Source organism: Macrobrachium rosenbergii, chromosome 30, assembly GCF_040412425.1.
Source record: "Macrobrachium rosenbergii isolate ZJJX-2024 chromosome 30, ASM4041242v1, whole genome shotgun sequence".
NCBI lineage: Eukaryota > Metazoa > Arthropoda > Malacostraca > Decapoda > Palaemonidae > Macrobrachium > Macrobrachium rosenbergii.
Window position 1 is genome coordinate 23,197,569 of NC_089770.1, and position 26,012 is coordinate 23,223,580.

Here is a 26,012-nt window from a genome sequence, read left to right on the forward strand (position 1 = left end):
ACTACCAGGTCCCGGTAGCAAAAGAAGACAGAAAAGACTGCAATCATCAATCCCTTCCGGGCATATACTTTAATTACAGTTGTTTCGGACTTCGAAATGCTGGGGCTACTTTTCAACGGCTTATGGACAACATCCTCGGGGAATTACCCTACTGCATATTAAGGATGTAAACCAAGTCCTCAAAAAACTCAGAGAAAACGGACTAGTACTCCGACAAGATAAATGTCCATGGGAAAAAAATAAATTAGAATTTCTAGGTTATCAAATAAGCTCCGAAGAAGTTAAAAAAAACTCTCCCAACGAAGGTCCAAGCCGTCACCGAGTTCCAAAGACCAAGAAACATTAAATCACTCCAAGAGCTTAGTGGCATGATCAATTATTACCACTGTTTTATAGCCAACTTGGCTAAAATAATGTCCCCTTTGTACGAATGTTTAAAAGGAAAACCCAAATCATTATCCTGGACTGATAAGCAAGAAACAGCTTTTCAGAAAACCACAAGAAACAGCTTTTCAGAAAACCAAAAGACCCACTGGTTCTGCTGCAACACTAGATTGCTGGTCAGCACAACAACTATCGTCCATCTCCGAGTTTTCCTGCACCTGAAGGGCTCCTGCAACATCATCGCAGATGCCCTTTCCAGAAACACCGTTAATGCCGTCTAGATTTGGATGTCATATCCATAGATTGCAGCAGCCCAGAAGGATAATGAGGACATACAGCATCTCCGACGGGAAAGTAACACCCTCTCGTGGAGGGATTTCGCCATAGATGACGGAGAGACGACCACTGCCTGCACAGCGAGTACCGGATGTCCTCGCCCCTATCTACCGCTGGCCTTGAGGAGACAAAGAAAGGCTTTCAGTTTCGCCCATGATCTGTCACACCTATCAGGTCGCTGCACCACCCTAACCCTGACAAAACGATACTTCTGGTGGGCAATGAAGGCAGACTTTAAGAAATGACTCGCAAATGTCTCCCCTGCCAAACGTCCAAGGTTACCAGGCACACAGAATCAGGGATAGGAAATTTCCGAACAACCAACTGCTGCCTCGCCCATATTCACGTCGACATTATGGGCCTCCTACCCACCTCAGAGGGGTACAAATACCTCTTCACCACTGTTGACCGAAATGCCAGATGGTCTGAAGCAACAATGTCAAACAACAGACTGCAGAAAATTGTGCGAAAGCTCTAATCAACTGAGTTAGCCGACACGGAGTACTTCAGTATATAACCAGCGACAGGGGTGCTAATTTCATGCCAGCCCCATGGAGCCCCCCTGCCGCCAGTCTCTGGACAAAATTAAACCATACGGCGCCTACAACCCAGAAGCCAACAGTATGGTCAAGGAATTCCAACGCTCCCTTAAAGCAGCGCTCACCACCAGATATCAAGACAGGAGGTTGAGAAAGGAGTTGCCATGGATTTTAATAGGACTGAGAACAGCCCCACATGCAGCACTCAACGCTTCGCTCACTGAGGCACTCTATGGACAATCATTAATGATACCCGCAGATGTACTTCAAGACTCATATGAACCTACCACTCCCTCTGATGTCCATAGAATGGTAGGAAAAATCACGTCAGCAAGGAAAACATATGTCATGGCTAAGAAATCCTACTTCCCCGCAGAACTCGAGTATACAAAATATGTATTCGTCAGGATTCTCCCCTCTCTCCCCTGCTTACTCAGGACCTCACTGTATCCTGCAGTGCAAACATTAGTGCTAAGAGATGTCATTGGATGGAAGAACTACCCTGGATCTCAGTAGACTTAAACCAGCATACATTCTAGAGGATGGTTCATCTCCCCAGGTCCTTTTTTGGGGGGGAGGGGAGCACTGTAAGGCCCTCCAGCTGGCCCTCCGGGCAATCACCATCCAAAGTAAAACATGACCCTTGTAGAACGTCGGGTTTCCCTAGAAAACACAAATTGATGACTGATTTATTAATCAAAGAATGTAGGTTTTATGTAGTTTCAGGAACTACAATACTTTATTTGTAAAACAAAAAATCAATCACAAATGTAAAACATGTCAAGTTTTTGAATTGTGTATTAGAAAACTCTTCTCATATGGGACAAGGAATTATTAGGTATTTTTCAGGTGTGAGAAAACACAACTGATCATAAAATTATGCCCTTCTTGTTCTGATGTCCTACATTACTTTTCCACTTACAGAAACCAATGTCTTGTCAGAATTCTGTGATAATAAATCAGTTAGTAGTTGACCATGTCTCTGTCTATACTCACATCCTAAAAGTCAAAACTGCTAGGCTCACCATCACGCTGGCCACCAAAAACCATGATGCACAGGAAAGCCAAAGACAGTCAAGGCTTCTCACTAGAAACTAACTGATATTTATAATAGCCTTACACCACAAAAGATCCTTAACTACAGGGGACTGAAGTGAAACTCTTCAAAGTAAAGGGTAACTTTCCTCGCAGCTAGAACTCGCTTAAATATTACCAGAGGAGTCAAAGCATCACTCCAACCCAGCCGATCTGATACAGTAAAATTAAAGAGGAAAAAACATTGGGAGAATCGTCTTATTCTTACCCAAGCAATCCTATCGGACACTGAATTCTTGTACTACAACGGTGCCACTAACCCCAAACGTCACTTGGCACCAATAACATCGGGACTAGAGCTCCAGATGCCAGACTGAACAGAGGAAGGAGGCAAGAGCACATATCCTCACCACTTTCTGACATGTCCCAGTTCTGTTAATCTGAACCTCGAGGGAATAAGACAGGACATGCCAAAGACAAGGCATAAAAAAAAAAAAAAAAAAAAAAAAAAGTCGGGTCACTGACCCTTCCTCCAACGCGAGGAAAAAACAAGACTCTCAGAAGGGTAGTGCAGAAAAGATAAATTAATAATAATAACAATACAGTAACAACATCCTGTGAAACTTATGCCAAGTGAACATGAAAAATGACTCCATCCTAACAACTCTAAGCTGTGAATCGATGAGAAGCTCATTTGGAGTAATAGGTCAAAGAGTAGCAGAGGACCCAACCAGTTAATAAATTGCAAAGCAGACAAGATGTGCATCCCTTTAACTCAAGTCTTACAAGTATTATCCTCTATAGTTGTTTCTGCAACCTATCAAACTCTCTCCGTTTGCAATCTATTACCTCATTTTATTCAACTGTGATTCATATAGTTATCCCATCATAACCTTTCCCTCATCAAAAATGTATCGCGAGGGTCAATAAAACTGAAATACAGTCGAACCCCCCCTATTCACAGTTCAGGATTCGCAGCTTCACCAATTCGCGGATTTTTCAGTGGAACCTATCTCCAAATTATTCGCAGAAAATCCTGTAACTCAGGTTTTTTTTTCGTAGAGCAATCCAGTATTCACTAATTATTGTACTTTCATATTTTTGTGACTAAATATATTTTTATGATAAAATTATTTATTAATTGTCCTTCACTGATGAGGACAATTTTGTTAATTCTCTAATTATTGGCAAATTTGTTGACGATTTTAAGATTCATGTTTCTGGTGACTGTGAGACCCCTGATGCTGCTCCCACCTCTCTTTTATCCCAGATGATTGATGCTGCTATAGCTGAGAGTTGATGGAGTCTTTGATGAGCTGGAGTCACCCGTACGACCACTTCGCCGTTACAACTGTCTCACCAACAGAAACAATCAAACAGGGGCTACCTGACCAACACTGTTAGAAGAATCCGCTTTATACCAGTTTCCTGTTGTTGTCTTAACACTCCCTCCACTATTTTACCGCTTAGTAGGGCTGATGAGGGATATGGAGTATTATCTGAAAGCCTCTCCATTTTGTTTTCAACTTTGTACTAAGTATTTGTAACACTACTGTGGCTTTTACTTCTCAATATTATAGCCTCATTATGGAGTCGTCTTGTTTCAATATTAAGATTAATAAGATTAAATAATAAGTTTATTAAATAATACTACTGTACCTGTAATAGTTAATATCTGAAAATTAATAAGTACTAATTTTCAATTATTAATTAATAAGATTAATGACTAAATGGTAATAATACAGTACCTGTAAAAATAGTAAGATTAAAATAAGATTAGAGAGAGAGAGAGAGAGAGAGAGCGAGAGAGAGAATTTTTAGCTATGGCTAGTAATAAACTGGTTTTCTCCGCTCCATAGTATAAGAAGGACCTCTTTATTGTACCTGACTTATAGCAAACCCTCCCAGTGGCTACAGCTACCCCCAAAACCAATTTTCTCATGTCATTATAGCTAGCCGCTCAGAAATAAGTATTGAAAATGATATCTAAGTGATATTGAAATATATAATATTAAAGTGATACTGAATTATTTAAATGATATTAAAGTGATATTGAAATTTTAAAATATTAAAGTGTTTTAGGATGATAGTTTAAGGTATATTTGATGTTTGAACTATAAAAATAGGCAGTTATAAGCATTTCTAGAATGGGTCTGTGATGTTTTAACTACTAAAATAGGCAGTTATAAGTATTTTTAGAGGGGGTGTCAAACATTCACGGATTTTAGCTAATCGTGGGGGGAGGGGGGTTGTAGTCCCTATCCCCACGAATACAGGAGGTCGACTGTAATGCCTATTACAGCAACTCTTACCTAACAGGTTCCTACAGAACGAATATTCAAAATAAAAGAACATCCAACAGAAAACCGAGTACATTAACATTCTGTCAACCTCCTACCGAAACCAGCGACAACAGTACACTGACCAGCTATGAGTGCTTTTACATATCAGGCCCCTGCGGGGGCGTGGGGAAGTGGATGGGGGAAGTAGATGGACAGAAGACGGATATTCATAGAAAACAGTGTTTTCTCATTTTTTATTTATCTGTCGAACTACTGCTGGTGATCAATAAAAGCTATATACAGTAATGGAGAAAAAAGTTAAGTATACCTTAGTTTTACCAGACCACTGAGCTGATTAACAGCTCTCCTAGGGCTGGCCCGAAGGATTAGACTTATTTTACATGGCTAAGAACCAATTGGTTATTTAGCAACGGGACCTACAGCTTATTGTGGAATCCGAACCACATTAAAGCGAGAAATGAATTTCTATCACCAGAAATAAATTCCTCTAACTCTTCATCAGCCGGCCGCGGGAATTGAACTCCGGCCCATCGAGCGACAGTCTGAAGCTCAACCGGTTTGGCCAACAAAGGGCTACAGTAATGGAGAGGTAAGGTTCACTTCAAAAACCCTATGTCAAGAACTTAGGTTTATGGTGTTTTAACCACTAAAATAGGCAGTTATAAGCATTTTTAGAGGGGGTGTCAAAACATTCACGGATTTTAGCTATTCGCGGGTGTGTGTGTGTGTGTGTGTGTTGTAGTCCCTATCCCCACGAATACGGGCGGTCGACTGTGATGTCTGCTGTGGCAACTCTTACCTAACAGGTTCCTACCGAACGAATATTCAAAACAAAAGAACATCCAACAGAAAACCAAGTACATTAACAGTCTGTCGACCTCCTTCCAAAATCAGAGACAACAGTAGACTGACCAGCTACGAGTGTTTTTACCTTTCAGTCCCCTGGTGGGGGGTGGGGGGAGGTAGATAGACAGAAGACAGATATTCATAGAAAACAGTGTTTCCTCGTTTTTTGTTAATCTGTCACACTACCGCTGGTGAGCAATTAAAAGCTATATAATGGAGAGGTAAGGTTCACTTCAAAAATGAAGTTTTCATAATAAAACTAATATTGTAATACTTACCTGAACACCTGAATTAACCCTGGTCACCCACCAGCCCAAACTACATCCCCATAGCTTTTACCCACTAAGTGGGTAATAAACTGACAGCATTACCAACGCTTACAGGAAAATCTTGTCAAATGAGTTACCTGAAGTACTGTTGGTAACACTGCTGCAAGTCCCGGCTGAGTGAGGCCGAGATCCCCAATTGCGTTATCCACTATTCAAATTGAAGTGGGGAGGAGGGTGGGAATCATTCAGGTGTTCAGGTAAGTATTACAATATTAGTTTTATTATGAAAACTTCATATTGCAATACACTCCCTGAACACCTGAATTAGCCCGATTAACAAAATTTAGTGGTGGGATCATCTAATTCAGCCCGACCTGCCAACAGGGAAAGCAGGTAACTCATTATTCACCTACTCTGTATAAATGAATGTACCCTCACCTGGTTATCCCACTCGGCAGGTGAGAATGTCTGTAGAGAGAGTACCCCCGGCGTCAGACTCATGTCTAGGTACTGTCTGAGTCGAGCTACCTCTCATATGGTATTCAAACCTCCTCATGGATAGAGAGTAGCAAAATAAAAACCAACCTACCATGTGGCTAATCACAGCCTCCCATGATTAGTGGAGAACGATGAACCTCCCATGTGGCTAATCAAAGCACTCTCATGTATGGAGGGGGTACGATGAACCTCCCATGTGGCTAATCAAAGCACTCTCATGTATGGAGGGGTACGAAGAACCCCCAGGATCTTTTGTAGCCTCTCATGTTGGAGGAGAAGTTGAGTGTGCAGGATCTTTGCCGATGTCTGCACAGAAGAGGTTGAAGAAACCAAACCTGTCCAATGGATCTGCCTATCTTCACAGTACTAACTTCAAACTTAATAGTCTCACTATGAACCCGGACTAACAGAGAATCCAAAATTCCAAATTTCCTAAGACTACATTCATTACCTAGAGTTCCCCCCACCCTTAACATTACTACGTAATTATAAGATCGAGTTGGTCGTCGCAAGGGGACCAAGCGAGAAATTCTTCTTCGAAGAAAACTGAACGTCTTTTAGGTAGAAGTCATGAAAACCGACACCAACTTCCAGGTGGCCGCCTCTAAGAACCTCCGCAGTAAGAGAGTACACCCTTAGCTAAATGAACGCACCCACGATAGAAGGGTTAGCGGCTACACACGGACTAAGAGAATAACTTTCGTGTAAAAAGGTGAACGATGCATCTCCCAAGTGACTATTCAGAACCTACCCATTAAGGAGGGAATGAGGCAGTGTGCCGAACCGATGACCCTCCGCCTTGCAGTTTGCGGCAAAGGCCGACGAGCACAGAAGTATCTCAGCGCCGACAAAACAACCTAGGCTAGCCTACGAGAGCACCTCTTTGGACTCTCGTAGGGAAACTATCAAAGACTAGGATACTTAAGATGTACTAAACTTAAGTTCATGTGATTATACTACCACTGTTGCTAAAGATTCTAAAGCCTAAAAAGGAATTTCTCTATCTGGTTAACCTAATAATCACCGCACTACGTGAATACTACCTTAGCTAAATGAGCGCACCCTAGATAATAGACTTCGCCGTTAAACGTGGACTAAATGAATAACCTTCCGAGTCTTCGCACTAAGAGAATACCACCTCAGCTAACTGAACACACCTTAGATAGGAGAATTCGCCACTATACGCAGTGGGGTGAATTGAACGTCTCTTAAGTGAAGGAAGAAAACAAAGACGGATTTGCAAGTAAACTACCTCCAGAATAGAAGACTCTGAACCATTCCTTAGAAAGGAAGATGAAGTGGACATACTCCGAATACTGTGCGGTAATGAAAAAAAACTGCTAAATACCAAATATAATGTCACGTTAAATTAAATTGCATTCAAGGGCATAAACCTCGCACCACACGAGAATCGTGAAGTGTGCCTGCAACTGTGTTCATGTAGTGAGCGCTTATGAACCAGGAACCAGGAACCATTTCTCCGAAAGTAACTAATCGCATCCTTCGACAGCAGACGGGAAGGATTCCGTGGTGAGACAAGAAGTGTACACAGAAGCGGACGGAGTTTATCAACCTTTGATAAATATTCGCATCGGACATAAAGACATCCCCGCTGATGCCGGAACCAAACACCTGCAGATAAAGAACCTTAAACGAACGAAGCAGAGTTTAAGCCTCGGCCACGACTTCCGGAAGAAGAGAAATACTTATCATTTCACGCCTAGGAAACTAGCCTAGGAAACTTCCCGAAGCTCGCCCATTTTTTTTTTTTTATCTGCAGCTAAGCCAAAAGAAAGAAATAAAACACCTAACCAATCATCTTAACATTAGAACTTCCGACAAACCTCATGAGGGAGCACGAGGGAACGTAACTAGTCAAAGATGATCTTACTACTAGAAATTTTCAGGAAGACAGAGAAATGTACTGCAAAGTGCTGAGCGGTAGCCAGCAATAGCCGAAAATGGAAGAATCTTGACTTTCCGAAGGAATAAGAGAAAACCAGCTATTTCAGTTATGGCAGACCTAAAGATGGAATGACCTTCCTTACGACACAGACTTCCCCATGTCAAGTTGACCTGGTAAAGCTATGGGTTGACTTCTCAAGCTGAAAGAACACTGTCTAGGCATAGCTTTAGTGTGTCTGGACTGTCTAGCTGTTCGCTCAGCAGTCGCCCGCAACTAGGTTCATCACGCAAGAGTTTAGATGATAATGGTGAAAATGCAGTTGTCTAAAAGATCTTCCGCATGAGGAGGAACATCGGAACTTCCGTAAGGAGCCTTAGGAATTCTGGAACCGAGGGCGTTAGAGCCAGCACGGAGCTAGAGTCATAGACGTCTTGACACTACCGCAATTCCTGATTACCTGATGAATGTGACCAATTGGCGGAAAGTATACACCTCTAAGTTCTAATGATCTTGTTCCCCCCGAGTTCTCAGATACGACACGGCAGTTACGATGCCGCAAAGCAGACCCACTATTGCGTTGCGCCCTAGGACTGAGAAGCACCTGAGGGCTTCCTTTAAAGCCCTGAGGTTCCTGAAGGTTATGACTCCTCTCGTTCCTGATCCCTCCAGAGGCCCTAAGCCTGGGTTCCTCCAAGGTTGCTCCCCAACCTTGATACGAGGCATCTGAGTACAGATGAACGTCGGGAAGAGGGGAGACTATAGACCTTCCGGATGTCAGATGCACTTCTTCTGACTACCACAGACAATCCGACAAGCGAGAATCGTTCCAGATTATACCTGCATTCTCGATGTGGAAGTCCCAGCGATTCCTGAGACATACCTGAAGAAGAAGAGACACATGACCCTGGAATTAGAGACACAAGACCCTGGAATTAGAGAGAGAGAGAGAGAGAGAGAGAGAGAGAGAGAGAGAGGGGGAGGACATTCTCACTAAAAGGCTTCTTCAAGTGGGTACCGGCTGTTCCCTGTTTGACAGGAACCCTCTACTTCCACATTTGTACCTTCAACGATGCATAATTGCCGACACTGGAGACATGAGTTAGAAGCAACAAGTTCGTTATACTGGCCACATCCCTTGAACCCAGAGCAGCCACACTAATCATAGCTTGCTGTGACACTACTGCTGACGACGGCTACATGAAATAGACCATGGACGAGATATCCTCCTCCCTAAAAGACTGTTGCAGAGCGCAAAAGGCGCCCTCAACAGAACCCTCTCCGAATGTCCAGATAGTGAGGCGGAAGCTTCAAAAGAAGCCCCTCCTCTTCTGCCAAAGAACGTTGTACAGTCAGGCGACATGTTGACCTGGTATGCCAGCCTTACTGACACCGAAGTGATGAGGTGTTAGGCAGTACCGGACCGGAGGGAGTATATCATCTTGTTTGAGCAACTACCGGTTCTGTCGCATATAGCGACTCGAACATCGTTGCTTCGGTAGTGTACGCTCCTCCGGAATCTTGGATTGAGGATAAGTGAGGATGAAGTCTACCATCCACTTATACTCATTCTCATTGGCTGAAGGAGGACTAATATCTGGTACCGGATCCCCTTCTTCAAATGAACAATCCTTGTCGGACTGGTTCGACCGAGCCGGAGGATTGTCGGACTGGTCTGACTGAGCCGGAGGATTGTCGGACTGGTCTGACTGAGCCAGAGGATTGTCGGACTGGTCCGACCGAGCCGGAGGATTGTTGGACTGGTCCAACTGAGCCGGAACAGGAAAGAGGCAGGCCGATCCCTGGCAAACACCAAACTCGAAAACCCGGAACTTGCTACACCTGGGTGCGTGAGACGGACACTTGAAGTATCAATCACGAACATACGGGAGGCACCAAAATAAGTTACGCAAACCCTGCACCACCCAACGGGGATGATGCAACACCTGGGCAGACCACGCCCACTCCTGAGAGAGAAGAGGCCGCAACACCTGAACCACTCAAATGCGGATGTATCAAAACCGCATCAGAATGGGAATCCGGAACTGAAGACCCCGAACCAACATGGATGCCTAGACGGAGGGACAGAGAAAACCTGCCGGAAAGTTGAGAAAGAAGAAGCCAAAGGAGGGAAGAAGGAAGAAGCCGAAGGAGGGAAGAAGGAAGAAGCCACACTCGGAGTAACCACCGGAGTGCCCAACACTGATGTTGGACACATGGAGAAGGTCCCAACCGGACCGAACTCAAAGGAGTATTGAAGGGGAAGTTACTAGGTACCGAACCAAAGGTAACAGAAGAAGGTAATTACCAACTATCCTGGAGAATGGAAAGGCTGCAGAAACTATCGGTGCTGATACACTGAACGCTGGCGCAGGCAAATCACCGACTGCTGTAGCATCCGTAAGAATCGCGGAGGATACATTACAGTTAAGAAACTATCGGTGCTGATACACTGAATGCTGGCGCAGGCGAATCGCCGACCGCCGTAGCATCCACAAGAATCGCGGAGGATACATTACAGTTAGGAAACTATCGGTGCTGATACATTGAATGCTGGCGCAGGCGAATCGCCGACTGCCGTACCATCCGCAAGAATCGCGGAGGATACATTACAGTTAGGAACCGATAAAGAATGAAATAAGGAGTTGCTGATGCCTCCGCAAACACCTGAGAAGCAACTAGACCGGATGCCTGAGAAACTACCGGATTTGCAAAAGGTGATAAAGACAACGGATCCATAAAAAAGTACCCCTTCCCTCAACCCCAAAGAGAGAGAGCGGGGCCGCTGAAGCTCTAATATACAGGGTTGAAGCGAGAAAGCCTTGCTCTGCTGAGTTAAAAGCCAAGAAGAAAACAGGATGCGCAACAAAGACCCCAAGAGCCCTCCAAAGAGCGGACCGAAAAGAAGATTGAGAAGGGCAATGGAAGAGGCTTAGAAGAAAATGGGGAAAAACAAGAAAATTCCGTAGCAGCCGAAGAAGCCATAGATTTCAAAGAAAATAGACTGGTTCTGTTCCCCCCGCCCCTGATAATCTTGATAGACATTATCAAATCAGAAAATTCTTTAAGACACGATCATGAATATTGGAAAAACTCGATCGCCAGAATTACCACCATCGCAGGACGAAAGAAATTTTAAAACCCCCAAAGGAAAAGGAACCTTCGATGAGGGAGTATTCAAGGAAAACAAAAATTCAGAACCAGATACATCAGAAACCAAATCTGAACGACCCTCCACGGATCTGGAAACCTTTGTTGCGCAGAGCATGAACCAGGAAATAAAACCAACAATTGATCTAAATGAGAGACCTAAACATTAACGACCCCAACCAAACCTGAACCCAAAGAAGACCATGTTCACCTACTTTTTCTGAATACTTCCTAAATTAGAATTCCTACCCTTCTGAGTGATTCCTAATTCTAAATCCACCTTAGAACTTACGCTTTTTGAGGAAGGGGAAAATCTGCTGTCAACACTGCCTGCTCCACGCTGGGGCCTGCAGATCCTACCTTCGAGGTTTGCGGTTCTCCATGACCCCCGGCACCCGTTAGGGCTGGTTCTGGAACAGGCAGGGGGCTGAAAAAGAACGATTAGTATCTACAGCACTATTACTACTATCCTTATCTCTAGTTTCCGTTAATTTAGTCATAAAGCTAGAAAAATAGACTAGACATACTCAGCTAGTAATTTGTCCTCTAACTTTTTGAATAATTCTTCCATCTGATCTACCGACCAAGACTCACCACCTATCTGACTGATACTACACCATATCTTCCTACATAAAATACAAACAAATGTCGACCGTGTTTGAGGGTACTCATCCTACGCTTGCAAGGACGTGTAGGGCCGATGAACGTCAGCATCTCCAGCAGAAGAAGGCTCTGTCGAAGATGTAAACAAGTGGAAGCATCGGCGCTAGCAGACAGCAACGTCTTCTTGTTTGACTTATCCAAACGAGTCCAAAGTACCGATCCCAAAGTCAAATTCAGGAGAGAAGTTCCAAAACCTATCAATAAAGTATCCATCCAGGAGAAAATGCGTTGAAAACAGTCCAAATCGTGATCTGATGTCCAAATTCTTAAATGGGGGTCGGGCTAAATGACCAAAAGTTTGCCTGATGTGGGACATACCCACACAGCATGGCGAATAAAAAGCAATTGGGGATTTCGGCCTCACTCAGCCGGGACTTGCAGCAGTGTTGCCAACGGTACTTCAGGTAACTCATTTGACAAGATTTTCCTGTGAGCATTGGTAACGCTGACAGTTTATTACCCACTTAGTGGGTAAAAGCTATGGGGATGTAGTTCGGGCTGGTGGGTGACCAGGGCTAATTCAGGTGTTCAGGGAGTGTATTGCTATACCCTATGTAAAAAAACTAAGGTTTGTATTTGTGTAAGAACAAAAAGTGATTTACAAAGGTATTGAAGGCCAGATTTGCTTAGAAAACATCAAAAACCTTGTGGTAAACACATTCAAGTGAACTACAAGGATGTGTTTAACCTAACCTAGGTCACTTAGCCTTACCTGGTCATGGGGGGCAATTGGCCACCCACATAACCTAACCTTGGGCACTATGTAAAAATTAAACAGGGTTGTGAGCTAACCTAACCTAACAACCTACAATACTGTAAATTTAAAATAAATAGGGTTGCAACCAAAGCTAATAAGTCTGACCACAAAAATCCATCATAAATTATTCATTTTCTAAGGTTCTCCACCCCAAAATCTAACCATTTACACCAGAGTGCCCTAGATTCACAGCTGCACAGGGGAGAGTAACTGAAAATGAGCAGCCTACTTTCTAAAGATTTTGAAGGTCTGATTCATTCAGGACACATCAGAGACCATTGAAAATCATAAATTTCACCACCAATTAAAGATGGTTATAGTATTAAAAAAAACAACAGAAATATTTGAAAATACCCAGAGAAACAGTTGACAAGTCAGCTTCAACAACAGCCATGACATCACCTGCTGAGTGAAATGGGTTCCCCTCACCTCACTTGTCAACTGCAAATTAACCACATTACTCATCCAAATGAATGGACAGGTTCCCTCCCCCTCACTCGCCAACAATTGCCAAACTTAATCCACCTGAGAAAAAAGGTTTGTATTATTGTACAAACAAGAGCCCAATCACCTCTGTCTCACTCTGGACCTAAACATACAGATTCTAATTCTTAAAACAAATTGCACGCCCCATACCCCAGCCATTTGGGCCACTTTCACATCAGAGAATGAAAGTGCCAGTGCTTCATGTGAAGGGGCTCACCTGCCATTCAGGGAGCATTTCATCCTGCCAAGGGGTCCACAACCCTTCACAAAACTCTTCTGCCTTAAGATAATTTATAGTCCTAACTAATCCCAAACCACTAACATATCCTACACTATAGCCTATAGGTCATTCTGCTTATTCCCAATGCTGTATTAAAAAACGCAAATGAGACTTGATATAACAATTTTTATGTTGTGCTGCTAAGTCTCCTTTACATAGGCCTACTTAAAAATAATCATACTAAACTCTGTCACACACTTACTGTAATCGAGATATAAGTAAAACTTTATTTTAGCTGCGCGGCCTGATTCCCATCAGTTGTCAACCGGGACAGGTTCCAAGCAGATCTGGTATTATTTAATAAGTTGCCAATACACGCTATAGAACTGTAACCTACATTTTTTAAAAGAGTTCTTCATTCTCGTTATTTTGAACCCCATAAACACTATGCGCAAATGATAAATAAAAAATTAATATAATTACGACTTACAAGGTAAGAATACGCCCTCCCCTTCATAGCTAACACGGCAAATTTGTAACAGTAAACACCCCTAGGTTAAGTTATATAGGTATTTTAAGGTTCTTTTGGTGCCCTATCATTTCCTAGTTATATTTGCATGAAAAACCTAAAGTGGTTTTTCGCTCAAAAGTGGCTGGCTGGAGTCTTATTGGCAACTTATAAAATTTTACCGCAGATCTTACCTACCAAACCCACCTTAGGGCGACGTGCCCTGATCTGCCCAGGGGGTGGGGGGTCGAGGGGGCGGCAAAGGGTAACCTGTCCTGGTCGGCGACTGGCGGGAATCAGGCCTCGCAAGTAAAGTTTTAGGTAATTCTAAGCTGTAGTTCTGCAGTGAGCTAGACTATGGCAATTTACATTTTCCTATGTTATTTTATTTGCTTTACAAGAATTTAAAGTAATATTTTGTCGGCCGGCTGTAACTAAACTGTAATTGACCTTTGAAGACTACACAACAGGGTAGATCTGAGCCGGCATTGCGCAGCGAGCCCCACCCCCTCCATAGCTAATACAGCAAAATTGTAACCAGTAAACACCCCTAAAAATACCAACCTAACATACCTAGATGTGTTTACTGGTTACAAATGTGCCTTATTAGCTATGGCGGGAGGTGGGGTGCTTGCTGCTGAATGCCGGCTTAGATCTACCCCGTCATGTAGTCTTCAAAGGCCAATTACAGTTTAGTTACAACCAGCCGACAAAATATTACTTTAAATTCTTGTAAAGCAAGTAAAATAACATAGGAAAACGTCAATTGCCATAGTCTAGCTCACTGCGGAACTACAGCTTAGAATTACCTAACACTTTACTTGCCAGGCCTGATTCCCGCCAGTCGCCAACCGTGAAACTACGGCTTAGAATTACCAAGTGTTACAGTGATATTTACCGCCTTTTTCTTGTTTCAACATTTAATACTAGGGGCCTGGTACTGAACACAGCATACATCGGAGTGATTGTGTTATTAAATGCAAGGATTTACCAAGATACTGGGTAATGTTAAGCAAAGAAAACAGACCATAGCCTACAAAGGCTTACACCATCATTTATAGGCTAAGCGGGAATTCCTTCCTCAGGGGACTTAGGCCTACAACCATCTATTGAGCACCCTTCTGTATATAATTACAAATACACAGAAAGAATGTGTGTGTGTGTGCAAGCCTTTGGGAAAGGGATTTGGCAGTCCCACTTCCTTTCCTTGATATACGCTGACGCCTATTTATTCACCGCTTGGTAGGCCAGACTGGATGTAAGTGGCCTAACCTCAGTCTCGAACCACGGTTCTACCAGAGCTAATTCCTCCTCCACCGGTATTTGTATGTGGGTAGGTGCATGCAATATGGATTTAAATTTTAAGGCATCATCCACAAGTATTTCTGGGGTAGGACTAAGTAGTAGCATATGGAAAATTCTCCTCCATGGTCGCCTCACGTAGGTCTTTTTAACCCATTTATGAGGTCTCTGCTTACGCGGGAAATTACTCTTACTGCTGAGTACATAAAACAAAACTAAAATACTAAACACATACCGTGGTTACACTGAAGAAAGTTTATTGGTAAAATTCTCAAAAGAATGACCGACCGATTCGCGACTGAATTCATTAATTTTTGCACAACCGAAGTACAACATAGTCACACATCTATAAGATCTTTACACGATCAACTCGAGCTGCTCGGCCCGTTGAGAGTTGTGACAAGCAGTTAAATAGTGTTCCAGTACTAAAGATTGACCGCAAACACATTAACAAGTAAAATTATATGTTGTAATTTCATGTTTTAATTGATACCAAATTAATATGATAATTAACATAAAATTTATGTATCTAGCTTCATACAATAATTTTATCCAAATGTTGCAGTTTTATCTTGCACTTGAAGACTATGTTATCCGATATGAAAAACCAGACGGCGCTTGATTTCGTACGCAAGATTGCTATGCTAAAAATTGGCGGTCTGTTTGACTTTTTACAACTGTGAAATGCAAAAATTCAAAACCCGCTACTTGCTACTTACCGACTACTTTAAATGTTATTTGGGTTCATTTTTAAAGAAGTAGCTTATAATTAGGAAGGAGACCTTATCGTATTCACGTTTCATTAAAAGTTATAGCTGGATCAAGTTTATAATAAAGTTTCTCTAATTTTTCAATTTTCTCTGTAGGGGAAAGGTCGCGTACTAATTATCGTCTTCATTCATTTCAGAGGAAGGACATAGATACACCCTGGAACGGTTCCATTTTACTAAAGCATACAGTTAAACAAAGAACAGAAATGTAAAATTGGCCGTTAACAGTTCACCACAGTATGGTCGCAATAAAAGTCAGATCCATACTGAATTAGAAATCTGGTTGTTTGAGATTAAGCTGCCATTATGCCACCGCGGGCTCTTGCTCTTAGAGCACCCCGTTGGGTTTACACAGCAGTTTTTTTGCGTCATTTATGCAGAGGTGGCGGCGTTAAATTGGTTTAAATGCTATATAAACTCAAAATATCGGGAAGGTGAACGTGGCCAAGGGGAAATTATCGCTGGACACATCAAACCCTCTTACTGCAACGATGCTATACAGCTTACAATTATTTGAAGTAAAAAAAAAATGTCTAGCCTCCTGATGAATGACACAGCCCAGCCTCTCGTGATGCTGTTATCGTAACGCGGTCTACCAGTTCCGATGCCATGTCCAAGGATCCCCAGGAACTTTTATTGGGATGACCAATAAACGTCCAGGAGGATTTCATGCCACGTTCTGGAAGGGGCCAACCAGAAAGAATTTTAACGACCTGCACAATATTAGACTGATTTGTCAGAACGACGCCCAAGACAACAGCCGCGTCCGCATCCCAGAAGCTCTCCATGCTTTAAAAGAAAATCCCTCACTTAACGGTACACAGGAGCCATTCGTGCTCCACACGAATATCAGGAAACCCACGATAACAACAACCATATTTCACGAATAATAGCAGTGACATCACAAACCAAGAGCCCCTAGACGTGACGCCCTGAAGAAACATGGACTACAAATTACCATGGGCCACATTTTGTCCGGTGGTCATTGGGATTATAACAAAGGACCTTCGTTCTTCATAATCTCACCTTGCATACGTGGGAGAGACACCGGGCAATCAACGACAAGCGTCAGAGAACCATCCTTATGGCAATAATATCACTTTCATGCCCACGACAGCCATATAAATAAGATAAAAACTGTTCTAGAACTCAGTTTATACATCTCTGACTTTCGTTAAGACCATGTATTGAATGTCAGTGAAATGTTAACGCCCGTATTTTACACTTCCAGTCTTGTACGTTATATATATATATATATATATATATATATATATATATATATATATATATATATATATATATATATATATATATATGTATAATGTATAAGACTGAAAATGTAAAATATGGCGTTAAAATTTCACTGACGTTCAATTCATGGTCTTAACGAAAGTCAGAGATGTAACTGATTATATATATATATATATATATATATATATATATATATATATATATATATATATATATATATATATATATATATATATAATCAGTTACCTGGTTTAATGGTTTAAGTGGGAGAGGAGCCGGCCAGTCAACGATGAGTGCCAACGAAGCATCCTATAGTATTAAAACCACTTTAATGCCCACCTCCTGAGCATAAATAGAACCAGAAACTGTTTTGTAATTCAGTACTTCTCCGACTTTCGTTGAGGCCATGCTGTGTGTTCGTTAACAGTCATTTTTTATATTTCTTGTTTTTTTATACATAATTGTACAGTCATATTAGTGAAATGATACATTCCCGTGTGTTTCTGCCTCCCTTTGATAAAATGAATATAAGACAATACTCATAACGTGACTTTTCCCTTACGAAGAGAGAATTAAAAGAAAAAAAAATAGAGAAACGTTACTTTAATTAAACTCTACTGATGCAGCCTAATAATAATAACTGCAGAATTTGAACAATGTGGAACAAGTTGGCTACTCCTGTTTACACTAGCAATCGGCCACTGGGTACATCTCCCGCTCCATGTACTGGCATGCTGACTGGACCCAGTTTGAACATGCATACTTGTTACATTTCAAGTTACAAGATATTCATCCTCTTTCAGTTAGTTTTGTTTAACTTGTGAAAGTTATTTTATCTCTCTCGTGTTTCGGGGTTTTCACCATGAGGCGGAGAACTAAATACGATAAAGCTTTGCAGAGACCTTGACTAAGAGATTCAGTATTTGAAAAATAGATAAAAAAAAGTGAAAATTGGCCACTCAGAGGAGTATCATAAAGTGTGCAAAGTAAAACTTAGAGCTCACAGATTTGATTTAAGAAAATATGGTGTATTAGTAAAGGCCTAGATTGTGCCCAAAGCAAAAAAGTTTGAAAAATTTTCTTTTATTTGAAGGAAAAGACAGTTACAAAGCTTGAATTACAGATTTCTGTACATGCTGCTTGTTACTTCTCAGTTAATTCCATAGATCATTTGTATGACATTTTAAGAAAATGTTTCATGTACTTCAAGTTCAGAAAGTACTCGAGTGCATAGGATCAAGTACACAGCATTGGGGTGTCTTATCGCCAGTGCTTTTGAAGGAACTAATCTCTGATATTCGCCCTTTTCTTTTTCATAGATAAGTCTATGGACATAGTATGGGTATTTGTGTATTTGTGTTCGATTCTTCAGTCGCAAACACAGCAAGTAAATTTCTCAGTTTGTTGGGCTTGTTTCAGTTACCAGCACCCCAACAGAGGTTTTGTACCAGCACGTTAAAGATAGCTGACGGAAAATTGAGGTTGATCTAAATGAGTGGTTTGCACTAGGTATCCTAATGATGGGGCTTGAAACTTACGCTGTTTTCACCAGCTAGTAGGCTATATATGGTGATGAAAAGACGTACCAGACCTAATTCCTGTGAAATACACGTGCCATTCTCTTCACGCCCATGCTCTCAAGCATCAGAAGAAATACCATCAAGGATTAATTATATGTTGAGAGAAACTTACAGTTGTTTTCACATATCTGCTTTGAGAAGAGAAGCGTGTTTAGAAATCTATAAACTCATTATTATTGGAACGAACCACCATTTTTGGTACCACTCTCCAATACACGGTGGTTTGCAAGACGTAATAGTGATAAAAGTCTTTGTGATTGATCAATGGGACTCGCTAAAACTCCAATTCAGAGTACAAGGTATGGGCTACATCCAGCGAGCTTCGTGCCATTCATTAAGATCATGTCAGTGAAATGCATTTGATATTTTTTAGACAAGTTTTGAATGAATTTGCTTAAAAAGGAAGAAACTGATCAAGCCTTATCAATGAGCTTGAATATTTTTCACCTGTAATGCTTAGAATAATTTTATATCATGGGAGTGTAAAAGCCTGAGGATGACAGGAATTTTCTTCCCTTTTGGCTATCAAGAAAAATCCTGGAGGATGAAGGATTGCCTAACAGATGGTCTAGATACCACAACTTCCTTATCAGGGTTTGCAAACTAGCTTCTCTCTTGCACGTGCACGCCAGAAAACTTTGGAACCAGTGGCATCGCTATGGGGGGCGCCACAGGGTGGGGGCTGGGCACCACCGGTCAGGTGTTTCGCCCCCCTTGTTGAAATTCCCTTTGTAGCTAAACTTTAACCCTTTGGTGGTCAAAAGCAGAATTATATTTATAGGTTTTTAACACAAATTACATGTTTGCTCATGATATTTTGACCCAACTTAATGTTATCAACTTATGTATGAAGTGATTGAAATTAAGTTAAAGCTTTGAATAAGTACAATGCAATTTGCTACTGATGCTTAGAGTTAATTTCCAGAAAGAGGAGATGAAGAAGAGGGAATGGGATAGGTTGAAATTTTTAAGAGATTTTGGAAGGTCATAAGCCTTTTGCGTTATTGATGATATGCGCTATTTTGATATATTTACATAAGAAGGATATTACTATACTACAGTTGAAAATTAAAACTTGATAACAGAAATTAGGCTGGTGTTGAATATAAGGTTGAGGAAATTTACATTACAGTATTTGATACATTTGCATATAGTAAGAGTTGAAAATTAACTGAAAATTTAGCTTTGCTAATGCTATTGTTTTCCCCTCATTCACATGGATATATACATATTTTACTAATTACAGAATTGTACATTAGTTTTATGTAATTTTCTTTGGCACCCCCAACCAATATCTTGGCCCCACCTAGGCACCCCCACTGATGGAATGCCAGCTACGCCACTGTTTGGAACACAAAGAATATAAAGAACCTATCACCAACAGTTTGTCTGAGCCACTCACGATCTCAGTTCTCTGAGTTAGCCCTTGAACTAACTGATTACTCTAAGAGCGCTGATATCTAGAGCCAGTAGCGTGATATCTTAACTCTTGATTGGAATATTATTTGTAATGGCGATGTATCAAATCTGGATCACTATTTTGGACAAAAGCAATGACTGTAACGATGTTGGAGGAGCATTAGTACAGTATTGAAGAATCTCGAGGAACTTTGCACTGAAGACTATAGTCCCCCAATAAGCTGCGCTTTATAAATTTGAACGTGTGTTTTCATGTGTAACATCAGTGAAAAACAAGCATAGAAACCGAAAGAGGTTATTGTTCTTATCTTCTATTTTTTTAGAATAAAATAAAACCTTGAACTAAATGAAAATTGTTGTGCATCATGTGAACCGACTAAATCCATGCTAAACTATGGGTCTTCTTCTACAAAAATAGGGAAGCAAAACTGAATGCTCTGAGGCCCATAGACTCAGTAAAAACTAATATCTCTTAGTCCAAAGGGTAAATAATTTGTTCTTCACAATGAAGATAAGTATTTCAGTTGAGAGAAAATAACGTGTTCTTCAAGTTAAAAGAGAAATGCTGTGATTCAGTTTAGGTAACTTGTTCTTTGCTTTAAATAAAAATGCTTTAGTTCAAATTGAAAATAATTTGTTCCAGTTGAAAGAAAATCCTAGTTTTTGGTGAAGATAATTTTATTTTTTTATTTTAAGTTCACAGAAAAGCACAACTTTGTTATCACTAAATAAAAGGACAAAATAGGCAGTGCTATATCGGCGTAGTAGCTGTTACACAGGAAAATTAGTATGCGTTTTATATGGCTGCAGAGTAAGGCTAGGTTATCCTAATCGAAATAGAAGGCTTTCGAGCAGAGAAACAGTAGTACCACTGATGGTACCGTTGATTAACTCTCTCTCTCTCTCTCTCTCTCTCTCTCTCTCTCTCTCTCTCTCTCTATATATCATATATATATATATATAATGTATATTACTGGTGGTGGTGTTGTAGATCGTAAGAACGGTACCATCTACTTGGCAACTTCTTCTTACTCAATCAGAATTAGCGACTTGACAACCCTGTTAATTTGAAGTTACCGTGCGGGACTTCTTCCTTAGAGGAAGGTTGTCGGTGATCGCGTTTCTTAATTTGGAATATTTCTACATAGATACATTTGGTTAAGTTTCATTTATAAATAACTACTTTACGTCAGTGGTGCTGATTTAGGCTAGCTTACGGAAAAGAGTACGAGGCAAAAGTGTTTCAAAGGCTAGCCTATGTTACAAGACATAAGGTAAGCTGTTTTTCATAAACTTTTGTTAGACTATTTTAATCAAAGACGCAATGAATATTTTAGTTATAGTTTTTAACGTTTCTAGTCAAGCTATATACAAGCTGTCCTAGCTGTAATATTAGATATGATTGATAGGCCTATGCCCAGTGATGGTTGTAGGCTGTTTAGGCTGCCGTAAGGTTAGAACAAACTTCCCGGGAAATACTGCTGAATAGGTTTACACACCTTTATGACATGTACAGTATCACACTGAGGCTCCCCAGGGATCCAAGCCCCTCCCAGGGGCAGGTCACTGCTTGCACCCTGTGATGAGGTTAGGTTAAGAGGAGAAAGGTAGGTTAGGCCTAGTAGGACGTAGGCAAAACTTGTATATCTTAGAAAGTGATTTTAAACTTCTCGATCTTGGGAAATAACTAGCACAACTCTTCTACACTTTTACCGCATTCCATAACACTAGATAAATAGATTTCACATTTTGGTTTACCATTAAGGTAGCCTAGCCTGCTATGGAGGTTACGCAGTTCTTGTGCAGTAATTTTGAAGGCTACTTGCAATTATTTGTTGCTATTTGTCAGAACTTCCGAAATGCTGACATTTCATGTGTTTCAGACGAAACACCATGGTGTGATAGAATTGATACTAGCCTAATCAACAGTGGTTCCTATGGAATTACAAACCACTGCCGTTTATGTAGGCCTAGGCTGCTGTCAAGTAAGGACATCTTGCTATGCTCCTTCTGACTGTTAAGTTAAACTTGTGTTTTTGTTTTGCGTGTTTGTGCTAGCCTACATGAAGAATAGTTTCATATTTGAAGATCAAAGGGTATTAGTGAATGTAGTGATTCTTTGTCCTCTGGTTTTAGGTGGATGTCCACTGTTTATTGCTTTGTTGTAAGGGAGACTTTACTGCTTGGGAAGTTTTGTTAGAGGAGGTAACCTTTAAGAGCTGGTGTAATATTGCTTCCTCACAACCAAACACCTCCCTACTCCTCCCCTAAGTACATCCATTTCTTAGCCGAGAGGTCAACTACTGTTTCTGTTTTGGTGCAACTGGAAGGAGCTCATCCTGCTGAGCTTCCAGTAGAGTTCTTCCGTCTGTGGAAGATGCCCATATCATGGACTACTGCTGCTTCCTCAAAGCAGAGCATTATGCAGGCTAGGGGCAAGGAGATGAAGCACAGGCACTTTCTATCTTTCTCCTCATGTCTTCATTTGGGAAGGAGTAGCCCAAGAAGGTGTCTGATTTAAAGACCCTTAGGATTTTAGATGGTCTCCCTTCCAAGTTTCTGGGAGGCAGCAGCACTTGGCCTGCCATGCTATGCTGTTAGGCCTGTGCATAGCCGTAAACCAAATTCAGACTAAAGAGCTTAGGGTAATTCTAAGCCAGCTGTCCATGGTGAGCTAGCCTATGGCAATTGATGTTTTCCTATGTTATTTTACCTGCTGAACAAGAATTTAAAATAATATTTTGTCGGTCGGCTGTAACTAAAATGTAATTGACCCTTGAAAACTGCACATCTGTACCAGTGGGTCCCACACAGCTCAAGGTTAAGTTACACTTTTGCAGCAGCCGACCGGCAACATATTACCTTAAACTCTTGTAAAGCAAGTAAAATAACATAGAAAAACGTCAATTGCCACAGTCTAGCTCCACTGCACTCTATTCGAAGCTTTTGTAAACGGGAAACAAAACATTACCATTACCACTTTCAACTTGGGTGGCCTCTATAGGTCGCCGTAGCAGAACGGCGCTGTGCGCCTTATCTGCATTTTAAAGATTCCTGCAAGCTCGTATGTTCTGGCAAGAGGTAATTACTTTAAATTCTTGTTCAGCAAGTAAAATAACATAGGAAAACGTCAATTGCCAGTCTCTCGCAGTTCTCGTTAAGCGCAGAAAACCAGCAACTGCTGATTGGTGAACCAAAAGCTAGTGCATGCGTATTAAGGCTTAGAATCAGTAGTACTAGTAATGAATGAAAATTGCCTTTGGAATGGCTCCCACAATCCATTTATTCGCCCTTCTTTTTACGCTTGTTTTTCGTGGTCCAAATGACATATATAACAGGAAATGCAACAATAAGGTACCAAAACCTCTTCCCAAATTATTTGCCCACCAAAAAACCCAAATTCCCAATGGGTCTCCTTTACTGTTAGCTATTCTCGAAAGGGTTTTACCACACCAGTTCCAAGATAATTTACAGCTTAATTACAACCGAGCGACCAAATATTACTTTAAATTCTTGTTCAGCAGGTAAAGTTCTATAGAAAAACGTCAACTGCCAAAGCCTAGCTCACCGCGGACAGCCGGCTTAGATCTACCGAACTTAGATGTCCCCACTTTGTGGAGTTATCCATACATGTCAAGACGTACACAGATTTTTTTCTCTATTTGTGTTGTTCTCAGCCTAGTCCAAGTTCCTTACAAGTTCTTAGGCAAAACCTTGTCAGAAAGCTCTCTCTCAGGATGGTCTTTTTTTTATATAAGTAACTTACCAAGTAATTACACTGCTATTAGTTCCTACTTTTCACAGCAGCTTAAGGTCAACTGGCTCAGGTATTCAGTTCGTTCCTGCCGCTTGTCGACTGAAGATTGGTCGCTGGGTAGCTTTTGTTTTGGTTTTGTTTTCACCGGTTGTTTGCGGACATCGCCGACTTTGGTGAAGTACATTGTAGTGTTTGGTAGCTCTAATCAGCTTTTTTCCTTAATTGTGACTGGATATGTCAGATTTGAGTGCTCATAGTATTAGGTATTGCAGGAAGGGCTGCAAGACGAGGTTGACATCTGGTAAGTATGACACTCATACTATCTGCACCTCTTGTAGAGGGTAAAATTGTTCTCCTGACATTAACCTTGACGAATGTAAGGAGTGGGATCAGGGGAAATGGAAGGCTTTAAATCCTCATTTAGCGAGACTCCAAAGAGACAGAGAGCAAAAGGCAGCTGCTAAAGCCAAGGTTAGGTTGCAGCATTCTCCAGAGGTATCTGTCCTTTCGACTCCTATGACAGCTTTTCATCCTATTCCAAGTCCTCTATCTTTACTTGTAACTCTTTTACCTGGCTCCCTACCTTCTGAGCCCAGTGCCCTAGCCAGCTTTGAAGCCTGAGTAGGTAAGAAATTTGGTGTTATGGTAGATACCTTACCCAGTTGGGCGCTGCCATTGTCCTGATGAATCAATTGAGTGCAAAAAGTGGAAGTACAAATGTGTCAGTGGAGGAGGTGGCTACTTGTCCCACTGACGCTTCTAGACCTAGATTCCTGTCAAACTCCCCTAAACCTGGGAGGAGGCAAACCGAATGTCCAAGGAAGGTCGTTGGGTTTGCCCACAGGTAGTTACCCCCTCATTCAACCCTGTAGGCCGTTCCCAGGACTCGCCAGACGGCCATTGGAAAAGCGTCCAAGTGGATGTGCACGCTTTATCATCAAGTGGTTCTGATTCCAGCTTGGATAGGAGGCACAGTCGGTGCTTTTCCGACGTTTCCAGACCGTTGAAAAGTTTGGCAGTTCCTGAACACGTTCCTCCGCTCCCTTGCAGGCGTTCCAGAGATCTGGTTCTGAGTCCTGAACCTTCTTGTATCTTCTGGAACTAAGGAAGACGCCCTGATGTCTCCCAAGTTAGGCTGCAATGCTTATCTAAGAAGAGCACTGATTGGGCAGTGTCAGCTGAGTGCCTGGTAGGGGTGCGTTCAGTATTAGCTGAGTGCACAGTGAGGACAGACAGCATTAAGGTTGATCACTCATCTAGCGCCAGGCGTTTGGCTAGCGCCAGGCGTTGACTGATTTGATTGATTCAATGCGATGTTTGGTGTTTGTTTCGGAAGACTTTTTGATAAAGTTGATTGTCTTTGAAGTATTAAGCACAGCACTACAGGACACAAAGAAGATTGAAGATGTGCAAAGACTGGCAGTGTTACTGCAGACTAGCTAGGAGTTATATCCTGTGCGGACAAGGCGGTTCATGATGGATCACAAGAATTGGCTGCTCTCTTTACCGTAGGTGTATTGAAGAAGAGGGAACTGGGGTGTTTGTTTATCACCAAAGGACTTCTCAAAAATTGTCTCTGCTCTTTGCCCCATTGGACCGAGATACTCTGTTTCCCAGGACTGCTTTGGAGCATGTAGCTTTGGAGGTTCAGAAGAAGTCTACCTAGGACTTGCTAACACAATCCACTAAATGCCCAAAGCAGTCGATTCAGACTCCTGTGGTGCACGTTAGTGTAAGGATGGCCTCTCTTTTGCAGCAGCGGCCTTTTTGTGGCAGCAGAGCAGGGCATCATTCCCAGCCATGTATCAAGCTCCATGTGGTGCGCATGGTCATCAAGTCATTTACCAGACCCTCTTCTAGCAAGTGAGGATCCGGTCCTCTGTGTGCCAGTGGGAGCAAGATGTCTACATTTTTGGAGGAAATGGGAAATCAAGAGTGCGGAACCATGGGTGATAGAAGTTTTGAGAGTGGGGTACTCAATCCCATTCAATGCAAAGCCCCCATTGACGTCGGCGCCCATCAGCTTGACAGCCTAC

General features: G+C 41.7%; 1 long non-coding RNA gene across 1 annotated transcript in view; it reads right to left on the bottom strand.

Annotated features, from left to right (window-relative positions):
• Positions 1-15,575, bottom strand: part of LOC136855135 (uncharacterized) — a 65,998-nt gene extending 50,423 nt beyond the window's left edge. Inside the window, exon 1 of the long non-coding RNA XR_010857920.1 lies at positions 15,435-15,575. This is a non-coding gene — a long non-coding RNA (uncharacterized lncRNA). The remainder of the gene's footprint in view (positions 1-15,434) is intronic.
• Between the last annotated feature and the right edge of the window lie 10,437 nt (positions 15,576-26,012).